Genomic DNA, 11,805 nt, shown 5'->3' on the forward strand with positions numbered 1-11,805 from the left:
AGAAACTGAATTGCAACGCAGGTAGCCCTCTCGGGAACTGCGCTGAAATGCAGAGTCTCTTCACAGAGCCTGCGCTGGAGCAGAAACGAGAATTCTCTCCGGGTTCTGGGTCACGGTTTGCAGTTTAATCTATGGTTTTTGGCCGGGTAAAAGCAATCAGTAATGCACAATCAGAGGGTTGATTTACAAGAGGTTTAAGAGCTATCACAAAGGGTAATCAGATCATTTGTGAATCAGCTGTTCAGATCATAAACAGATCCAGTGAATGGACTAGAGTAGTAGATGTCTACTTTGCATTTGTAAATGGCAAATGCAGTTCGATTCGCTACTCCTAAGTTTATGAGATGAACAATAATATAAACACAAACAAACTAACTAGACACGATCCCCAGCGGAGTCGCCATTTTGTTTTCGGGAAAAGTGTCTATTTAGAACGACCCTATCCCACTGGGTTGTGACAGAGACCTCAGAAACAAACAGGGAAAACTACTCTTGTATTCTCCTTTATGAACTATAAACGAAGATGAATAGGATGAACCAACCTGTGTCTTGCGCTAGTCCTTTGATCCAATCTCTCTTCTCTTTGACAGTTTCCAGCTACCTGCTCCCTTACTTGCCCAGTGTCACCAAGTTCCTGCAAGTTCACAGAAGAAAGAAACTACACAAAGACATGGATTTATGTTCATAAAAAGCTTAGGATCAGATTTAAGCTAAACATACCAATATAACAAACATCAGTGATATACAAGCATGTAGGAGAAACTCAAGTAGTTTTATTGATAAAACAAGAAGATCCAGGAGGAGTTACAACCGATGATTCCTGATCCAGCATCAACCTCCCAGCATAGAATCCCTTCTTCACCTCTAACAAAGCATAAATCACCCAATACTCTGATATCTATCACAAAACCAACAACAATTCTCTGCAATGTACCAAATTCCAGCCTCTGGATCTCTTGGTGAGGGATCCATATATAGATGTATGCAAAGAGGATGAGTCAGCTCATGAATTGATTAGTGGCTTCTCTCTGTCAGTTCTTGCTTCCACTTGGAGATTGAGAGCCTCTTACTCATCACTGGTCGAATTCAGTGAGGCAAGTGTCATTGGAGAAGATTCTAGAAGCTTCCATTGCCTCTCCACCTCGTGGAATGACTCTGCCACTTGTCATTTCCCGCTCAACGCACCCTGGTAGTGCATTCAAGTGCGTTGCAACACACCTAGCCAGTGTATTTGGGTGCTTTGCAACGTAGCTAGCTAGTGGAGCATCTGAAATGATCCTGATTTGACTAGTTTTGAGCAGTTTCTGGTGGAGAACTTTTGGGAGAAGCTGTAATTTGTTGACCTTGTTTCTTTAGGAGCTGGAACAACACTTTTAGGGACTTAGGATCCCTTGGTTTATGGAAATTTCATGCTTATAGCTGTAAGGCACAAAAATGTCTATAACAATCCATAAGTAAATTCTAGTACTAAAAATCCTTCAAGTCGTAAAGGCTAAGAGCATTTCTCTGACTTTTGGTGGGACCGAACACTCAACTTAATGACTTATGGACATCAAGTGTTAGAATTCCCATCATAAAAATTCATTTCCCTTCATTACCACAATAAAACTCCTTTTCCTAAGATTAAACTCCATTTACCTATGAAAAGTAAACAACCCCATGTTAAATTCCATTTCATTCAAAAAACCCACAAAAAATATTTTATCCTAAGTATAAAGTGTATGTGAATGAGATGCGCAAATATTACATTTATGCTTAGGGGTATGTTCACTCCCCTCATTTCATTTCATATTAATTCTTAACATAATATTATAGTTCCTAATATACCTTTTCCCATATATAATTAAATCCCCTATATAATACCCCAACCCTTAGTTTAGTTATAAACTATACTTTATCCCATATTCTTGACTTATTTCACCACTTCTCAGTAAAGCTAAACTACTCCCGTCATTAAGCCCTTCCTGATCATTTAATCCTAGGATTAACTCATAATTAATCTAAAACCGCCAAGGATTAAAGCCTTGCCCCCCCTGAAACCTATGCTCATATCATTTGCGCACATCCCTCGCTTGACTATCGTCTGATCATCAGTGCCCACACCTGATGGTCCACAGCCATATCGGATGCACCGATAGCCGACCTTTACCCACCCGATAAAGTGGTTTTTCTCAGCCCCATCTCTGCTATGTGTCAAGCGCTAGCATGGATCAGGTGACCCCTCCTAAATATCGCCTCCTCCATGAAAGCAGTGTGATGGCTTGGGAAACTGCCTCCACGCTCAACCCGAAAAACCGCCCATTGTTCATTTGTAAAATTACCCGCCAAAAAGTGACTGTTGCTCAATAAAAAGGTCGAGAAGCCCTATTTTTCCTTTTTCGCTCATTTTCTTTATAAAACCTCTGCAAACCATTGCGACACCTGCACATGCTGAAATCACCAATTGACCTGAAATTCCACTCCAGAAGAAGTTGCAGAGATCCCAATCAACCTCTTAGTCTGTACCAGAGCCATTCAAACTTCTAAATTTGCTGAGAACACCAAATTTGAAGCTAATTCACCTAATTCCAGGCATTTGAAGACAAGTTACCAGACAACCTTTTCAACTTGAAAATGTTCAGTCTCTAAAGAGTTTTAATTAAGTAAAATTAATTGAAATTGCTTTAAATTTAAAACGCATACCCAAACCCTTTTGAAAGCTTCTAGTTTCCTTCAAAACCTCTGAATAAACCAATATTGCCAATTCAAATCCACAATAATTGAATTATGGCTGCCCCTGTTGCCATGGTTTTCAGACCTATAACAACTCCCCATTTGGACCTTGACCACCTGCCCATGGTGAACAAGGATTTTCAAATCAGAGATACATGTGCCTATGAAGTCCTGCTCAAAATTCATTGTTTGAGTAAGGACAAATATCTAAACCATTATGATGACATTGGCCTTTGGGACTCTAATTTTCTCAAATACCAGTTTCCACAAGTTCATATATTTCCTGAGATTTTCCATATGTTCCATGCCTGTTACATTCCCAACCAGAGAGGTATAATGTCCCTTGACCAAAAAGTCTTGTTTACTATCACAGCTGAATCAATCAATGAGATGTTGCAAGTCCAACCAGGTCCAAACCTGACCCCAATCTCCATTGGGGATTTGTTAGACCAGTTACCAAATTGAGTCCATCAAAACTGGCCCAAATATTCCAAACTTTCATTGTAGAAGAGCAACACATTCCTAAATATGCCCCTCCATATGTTTCTGCCATTTTCTCTGAAAGGGGAAAAAAAATTATAACCATGATATCATGTATTCTTGGCTGTCCCATAGATGAATTTTTTGATGAGCTCATCCTAGCCTTCATGTCCATTTTCACCCCAAGAAACCCTCTTGCTACTCTGTACAATTATCCCAGTTCATAGCTGAAAGGATGCATGAACAGTTTACCAGAATGGACAATGAAAGAGTATTCAAGTACTCATCTATACTTTACCACATGTTTTTGTATTATCAGTCAGATAGATTTCCCTTCACCATCTAGAAGCTAGATATTAGAGGCCAACCTAGGTCTGTCATATTTTGGACACCATTATTCCACAAGTATTCATCACCTTACACCTACACAGACTTCATTGACTCTTTTTTCCATCCAGTCATGACTATGCTGACAGGAAGTCCTCCACCCATAATAAGCCAAGAAATCAAAAGAGTCCTCCAATTGTCCAAGTAGAGTAAGGTGGGAGATTGGTACCTTTACCAAAACCACACTGAAATAAGAATCTATGGTTGCCAGCTTGCCCCATACAAATTGCCCAAATACCTCTCCATGAGGTTATTTGCTCTAGAGTATTATAGGTAGATAATGAAATCTGATGAAGTCAACTTTGCCTCAGCAAAGAAAAGAACTCAGTTCAAGGTCAAAAATCAGTTAGGCCCTTTCATTTGCAATTCTAGAGAAGCAGGGGAGGAAGTAGATTAGATTATGCAACAAATGAAGTTCAAAAATAGTTTCATGTGGAGGTATGACCCCCAAGGGTTTATTACCAAACTAAGATAAAAGGTCAAATTTAGACTTTACATTCATCACACCATACCAGAGATAGATAGATATGCCAATCAATCCAAGTGGTTAGAAAACACTCTCATAGATAGGGATAGTACAAAGGTAGATGTTGAAAATACCTTGTTTGATTTAGAGAGACAGCTTGATGAAAGCTCATTCCTGTAGGTACCAAAGCAAGAAGGAACCATGAGTACCCCTATTATTTTGAAAACTCCTCAGAATGAGGAAAAGAATCCCAAGAGAAACAGAGAGGGAGCCTCCAGTTCAGGTATGGAAACTTCAAATGTACAATATGAAGCCAGCGAGAGTAAAAGGCCAAGGCTCAATCCTATTTCAGAACAAGAAGACACAGAAGGCTCAGTAGAAATAAATAATACTGAGTTAGACATGAGAAAGGGCACAACTCCATCTGGGGAAACACATGAGCCATCTACATCACAGACTCAAATGTTAGAAAGGAAAATCAGTGTAGACGTCTCCTCATTTAGTAGGCTTGCCGATAAAGATAGAGATATTAAGGATAGGTTCAAAGAAATCAAAATGAGAAATTAGAAACTGAAGGCACAGTCTTATGCAAAGTATCTCAAGCTTACACCTACCAATCAGACTAGGTTGATGTCAGCTTTTGACATCAAGGAAGGAAAGATGCAAATGTCTTTCATAAAGCCAACTGTACAACAACCAAGGACATCAACAGATTTCAAGAGGATTGCTTTTGAGGTATTGGCAAGGGATATTCATCCCATTGACCAAATTGAATTTCACAAATAGGCTGGAGAAATGATTTACTCCACCCTTGCAGGAAAATCCATAGCTTCCCATCAGTTGTAGAATTCATTGAACAACATTTCAGCCCAGTATCAGTTGGAAAAGGCCTCCTCACAGGCCAAATACACCAGAATCAAGTATTTGGAAGACTTGGTGATTGAATTGGGACATGATCCCAAAGAAATCAAAGTTACCGAACAACTAATCAAGAAAAAGAATGATGACATTGTAGCACTCGAGAAATAGTTGAAGATACCTCAACTGCAGCATCCCCAGACACAGGAAGTATTGGAAAACCAAACCAAGCATGAAGAGTTGATGGACTTAGTCCTCAAACTAAATGATCAGTTGAGGGAGACAAAGAAGGAATTGGACAGCCTAATCCAATTAAAGCAAACTAATATTGTCACTACCTCAGTGAATGTAATCCCAACAGCCACCACAGTTGTTCCTTCCACATTGACAGCCTCTGTTAGTGTCGGTATCTTCATCCCTCTGTCAGAGATCAAATCCTCTTGTTGCATTTCATATTAGGTGTCCTGCCCAGTCATTTGCATTCCATTAGGCGCATGGATCATCTGACAGTAGTGGCATTCCTACAGGGTCCCTCATGTTATCTACCTACTGGCTCATGTTTGTTCATTTCAAAGCATATAAAGTTTTCTTTTTGTCTTAAAGATTGCAAAGGTCTTTTAGGGTTTCATTGTCAATTAGGTATAGGGTTTCATTAGGGTTTCGTCAAAAAATGTTTTGAAGTTTCTAATAACAACTAGTAGGCCATGATGAGGTTTCAGCATCAATAAATTTCATCATCAAGTGTTCGAAAATATGTTTTTCCTCAAAACTCTGTTTTCAGGAAAAAACAGAGTATTTTGCTTTTATTGTACAAAAATCATGAAATATTGTTTTCTTCATTGTAAATCTCTTCATATGTAACCCTGGTTTCTTTCCTTAGCCCCAGAAGCTCCAACGCCTGCAAAACAAGCAAAGCTCAGGTCATTTAATTCATCACAAAGATCGAATGAAGTGAAAAAGTCCAAAAAACAGAGTTTAAAAAATAAAGTCATTTCAAAACATTGTAAAAATGGGTTTTATGAGCCAAAAATTTAAAAGCTCCTTGTTTATAAGCCATTTCTTCATTTCAAGAATTAATTTGCAAAGTAGAAACAAGGCAAAGTGATTTTGGTGAGAAAGTGAGAAAATTTGTGAAAACCGCTCCAAGTCACTGGGCGCGGTGCACTGGGCAAGAGGCGTGGCACATAAAACCGGTGAGGTGCATTGGGCCGCATTTATCAGTGCAAAAAGACATGGGCGCAGCACATACACTAGGCACGGTGCATTGGGTTGGATGCACGGCGCACACAGCCAGTAAGCCCAAAAACTGCCAAAGCTTGCTCCAAATCGCCCAAAACGCGCGGATTTGTCTTGGTACAAGTAGGTAGCCTCCATCACTATTTTTTATCCAAGTTTGGTGCTTGTTTCATGGTGGTTGATGAATGGGGATTGTTTAAAGAAATCAAACCCTACTTCTTCAAAATTTCCAAAGCAAACAGTGTTAGGGTTTTGATTGACTGTTTTTCTACCAAGTCCATCCTTTAAATTCCTCCATCACTTGCTTACCCCATTTTTCCAATGATTTCCTTATTCCCTAAGTTCTCCTACCCCCTAAATTCACTAATCCCCTAATCCCCTATCCCAAGTTCCCTTTCCCAAAATCCCAAATGCACCAAACCCTAGTCTCATACTTAAAACTCCCAAACTACACTCTAATTCCCCGTTCCCTTAACTAACCCTACCCCAACAGTCCCTAATTCCATATTTCCCTAAATTACCCCTCCACAGTCCCTCATTTCATTGTTTTTCCTTGGTGGCAGAGGTCAAACACATCATCAAAGACAGTTCAAGACAGTTTAACACATCAAAAGCTATAACTCTAAGACAGTTTATCCACTAGCAGACATGGCATTTGATCCTTCATATGATTATGAAGAGGAGACCCACAGTGACTCACCTACAGAGGGACACGCACCTAGGAGGCCTCATAGAGGTGGCAAACATATTAGAGAAGAACCAACCACTCTTGCTGAATTACAGGCCTGCCCTCTTGCCATCTCTTGTTTCCAACATCAGTCATGTTATGAATTTTGTGAGAAGGTTGCTAACAGTCAGTTTCATCATGAGTTGGCTCGTTTGTTTGTACTGCATTTACATGGTTATCAAGCCACTCTAGCTGGTGTCACCTTCACATTATCACCAGAATCCATTTCACTAGCAACCAGTATTCCCAACATTGGAGAGCAATGGAACAAGAGGCAAAAAATTGGCCAGCAACATTATGAACCGTACATCAAGCCCGACTTTTTGAGACAGCTCAAGAGAGTGTTTCCTTTTCGGTACCTCAAAGATGAATATGCTCCTTTAATGAAACTGATCATGAAGTATTTTAGCTGTGAGGGATGGTTCTTCCGTTTGTATGCTTATCTTATCAAGCTGCTGATGCATTTTACCTAGGTATGGATGATGAACATCCCTTACTTCATGTGCTGAAACATAGAAAAGATGACCACCCTAGTGCAGCACAAGACTCCTCAGCAGCAGTTCAACAGTATTTACCATTTTACTCTCATCAAAATTGTGGTCATTCATTAGCTTGGCTTACAGGGCATCACTTGGAAGGACTTCGTTTCTTGTGAGTTTTTCAGAGCTCAATAGGGACCTTCAGAGGCTTTACATGAGATAGGTGGACCTTCTTATCAGCATGAGGGCCATGAGATACAGACTGCTAGTGTGCCGGTGTTCATCACATATCAAAAGGGCACTAGACGGTTGTTTGCAGCAGCAAAGCGAGTGTTATCTCGACTTGGGGTAGAAGGGGCCTTGCTTCCTTCATCAACACAATAGGTTCAGGACTGAGGCAAGAGGCCACTACAGGAGGAAGGACCATCAGGTGAGCGGGAGACTGATTTCATTCTCATCGAGGCTGATGATACTGATATGGGCCAAAAAGCACAAACCTTAGAGAAATCGTTCAGGAGGAGCAGGTGGACATTGATGCCTTGTCTACCAACTTGGATAGAGCCCAATGGAAAATACAGTACCTGGAGCAAAGGAATAAGCAGCTGGAGGACCAGCAGGTGATTATGGAGTTGCAAAACATTCGGGAGAATCGCCAAGCTGCCCAAAGGAGGAGGGTGGAGTTCACTTCACTTGAGTAGGAGATTAATGCCGATAGGGAGTCATGGCTTGAAAGAGCCAATATCCACTTGGAGAGGAAGCTAGAAAAGGCCAACAAGGAGAAAAACTTGTTGAGACACATGGCTGTTCATTACATGGCGAGGAACAAAGTTTGCAAGGCGAGAATCAAGAATTTGAAAGCAAAATTGAAGAAGGCATCAAAGAGGAAAAAGGAGCATGATCGACTTCAGATATTGGCCGAGGCTTCCTTGGCCCAACATAGCTCTTGATAGAGAAGACTCAGCCCAAATTTCAAAAAATTTGGAGCAATTTTTGCATTTTGGAAATTTTTTGGCACAAAAACAGGATTTTCTGCCCTATGCGTCGCGCCACATGGCGCTCGCTTTTGCTAGGAGCCTCCAAATCACAAAAACTCAGCATTTTTGTATTTGGCATGAAAAATTATCCTTTCCTACCTATGGCCAAGAAATTTGGGCAGGTTTTGAGCCCTCAAAAAGGTCAAAAACACTCAAAAAATGACCTCACTGCCCCTATTTTGACACACAGGAAGTAGTGTTGGGAGAATGGACTTTTAAAGGAGAAAATGGAGGCCAAATTGAAAAATTCCACTTGGGTTGGAAAGTAGACAGATAGAAATTTCCAACAAGCACACCTGGAGCTCATTTGGACATCAGGAAGGCCTCCAAAAGTGGTTCCAAACAAGCGTGACGCATAGAGAATCAAGGGCAGCGCATAAAGGAAAAATTGCCAGTTTGACCAAGTTTTGCTCTGTTTTCGCCAAACTTTGGCTAGTTTGACTTTTTCACTTTCTTAATGGCAAATTTGTGATGTAAATTGATGACATTGATGGATCATGATGTAAATATGTTAAATTTTCACTTGTAGAGGTAGATTCATCAGTTTAAAGGTTGTTTGAAACTGAATGAATCAGTTCCCTTGTTTCTAGAGGCATGCTGTTATGTTGCCTAATTTCTAGTTCTCAGTTTAAAATTAGTTGAAACAGCTCCTAAACATGTGTACTCGACCCCTAGAGGCAAGGATGAGCTATGTTTGTCTATATTATGTTGTTTTTGAGTCATTAGCATGGTTGGACTCTTGAGAAAGAAAAGAACTTCATTGTACATTCATATCAGCATTTTGGCTAAGGAATTGAGACCAGGATTTGCAGCACTCTTTGGGATTCATGTGGAAATTTTTCTTGGTACAGTGCTTCTCTTTGTAATTGTGAATTTTCTTATATGTCATGTATGCCATTCTCTATCTTGTTTCTTCTGAACTAAACAAACAAGAGTGTAAGTAGAATCCATTGAAAGTGCAGTGCTCTACTTGAAGTTTGCTTTAGTTTCTTGATGTTTTCAGCTGTTTGGGGAGGATCCATGATTGTTCTTGCCCTCTTCAACACCTCACCTATCTATTCCTTCCATCTCATTCAATTTTAAGTGCCAAAAACAATTGCCTACCTTGCCCCATTGAGATCTCTGCAGGACTGAGCCTCAATCCCCGCACCCAAAATCTACCTTTCCACCTTAGCCAACAAAACACCATTTTATCAAATCAAACTCTCTTGCACTTATACCTAGCCTAAGATCAATAGATATTTCAGTCATCTAAAGCCCTCATTGATCATAATTTGTTGAGATTGACTTGGAGAGAGCCCTCTCCTGACCCGGTAGGGCTAGCTACCAGGCTGAGTGTGGTTTGATGTTGGCCTTGGATCCTACCTTTTCAACCTGAGGTAAATCTAGGCACTAACATAGTGGCGACCATACTAGGGAATAAATTGTTTGTTTGTTAGTGTTCTTCGTTTTATAAACTACAGAAGGAGCCTGAAGATTAGCTAGGCAGCCTTCGAAATGCTTTTGCTTTGCATTAGTGCAAGTAGATAAACACTACTTTAGTCAATCTCCGGTCTAGTCTTATAAACAAAGTATCTAACTTGCAAATCACCCCAATACAACTGATAATTCTAAGCTTTTGGATGATAAGTTTAGGATTTGATAGGCTGAAGAAGTTGTTAATGTCCATTTGATTTCTTGGAAATAATAGCACACTGGCTTCCAGAGGACATACCAGAGCAAATCCGAATCCTGATCCCCCTCCTGTCTACGAAAATCCCAATCTTATTCCAAGAATCCTTCGCCAAGGAAGTTATATCATTCTCGTGTTCAAAGCTCAATCGTTTCCTGTTGGTTTTGAGTATCTCAAGGATCTTGATTTTGATGAGAAGTTTGAGTTGTCTTTGTTTGAAACCAAATCTGAAAGTGTTGTTGGTTCAACTACCTTAAATACTGAGTTTGTTAGAAATCTTGAAACTGAAAGGGCCAATAAATCTATTGATGATTATATCTTGAATCAACTCTAGACTTCAATTGTGGCTTCTAATATTGCTGATTTCTTAGAGACTGCTTCTGCAACCCTTGGGTCATCTGCAATTGCATCTAGCTCGAGAATTCCCACTGAACCTCCTTTCATTCTTACTATTCCTGTGCAGCCTACTGTTTCTGATAAAAAATCTGCAGTAGTGTCGCCTCCATCTACTCCTTCTACTCCTAAAACATCCAAGATTGCTTCACCTCCGCATACACCTCATACCCCCCATACATCAGCTCCACCCACTCCCCCAACATCCCCAAGACTGATTGCAAATCCACCAAGTGCAATGGCTGCTCGTTTTGCACCTCTGGTACTGCCTCAAAATTTGGATGATATGCCCGCCGATTATCAAAGAAAATTTCCTTTGTTTGATGGCACTCCTCATAGTGTTGCAGCTCAGCAACATGTGGACAGAATGACGGATTTCTTCGATCTCCATGAGATTGATGCAGAGAATGTAACCATGAGACTCTTTGTACAAACATTTGGTGGTGAAGTAAGGAAATGGTTCAGGGCCTTGCCGGATGCAAGCATCACTACATTGGCCAATCTATAGAGACAGTTCTTAGACCGTTGGGAAGTGAAGAAAAATCCCCTTCAGATCCTTTCCAAATATGAGCACATCAAGCGGAATGCTGGTGAGTCTGTTCAAGATTACTGTATTAGATTCAATTCAGTTTACAATGCAATCCTTGATCATATAAAGCCACCCATGGGGCTAGCCTTGATTAAGTTTCCAGACGGTTTTGATACCGATATGGCTTATCAATTAAGAGAGAGAGATCCAACTACTTTGGAAGAAATGCAGAAGATTGCTGTCAATGTTGAAGCAAATTTGCTGGCCAAAAGAGCTAGAGCAAGAGCTGAAAAGAAAGTCACAATAAAAGAAGAGTCTTCCTCATCAGATCAAGTGCTTCGAAAGGTGGAATAGATGCTTGATAGAATGAAACTTGATAACTCTGAACCACAAGTCAGAAATCCTAACTTCCGTGGCCAGCAACAGCCCCAATATAGGATCAAACAAAGAGAGCAACGAGCCCAAGACCAAGCAGCGCAACAACAAGTGCAGACACCTCTACAATAGAATTTTGTACATGGTCTGGAATCATAAGAGGAGGAAAATGTGATTGGAGAAGAAAATCATTTCTTTACGCCCGATGACATGCCAATTTTCATCACTGAAGATGAGGAGTACTCCAAGAATTCAGCTGAACAAAGGGATGAAAATTTCATTTTGGCAAATGAGACAGTTCTTGAGGAAGAGTCCGATGAATACCAAAGAGGATACATGAATGCTTTGTCAGCTCAGCAGTGGAAATATTCACTTCGAAATAGAGATGTGCTCGTGAATCCAATTCAGAAAAGGAAGGAGGTAGCAGCGTCAAAGAATGATCCTCCTAATGTGCAGA

The sequence above is a fragment of the Pinus tabuliformis genome, chromosome Q (assembly GCF_031772625.1).
Source record: "Pinus tabuliformis cultivar Carrire ecotype Pingquan chromosome Q, CPIR1, whole genome shotgun sequence".
Taxonomy (NCBI): Eukaryota; Viridiplantae; Streptophyta; class Pinopsida; order Pinales; family Pinaceae; genus Pinus; species Pinus tabuliformis.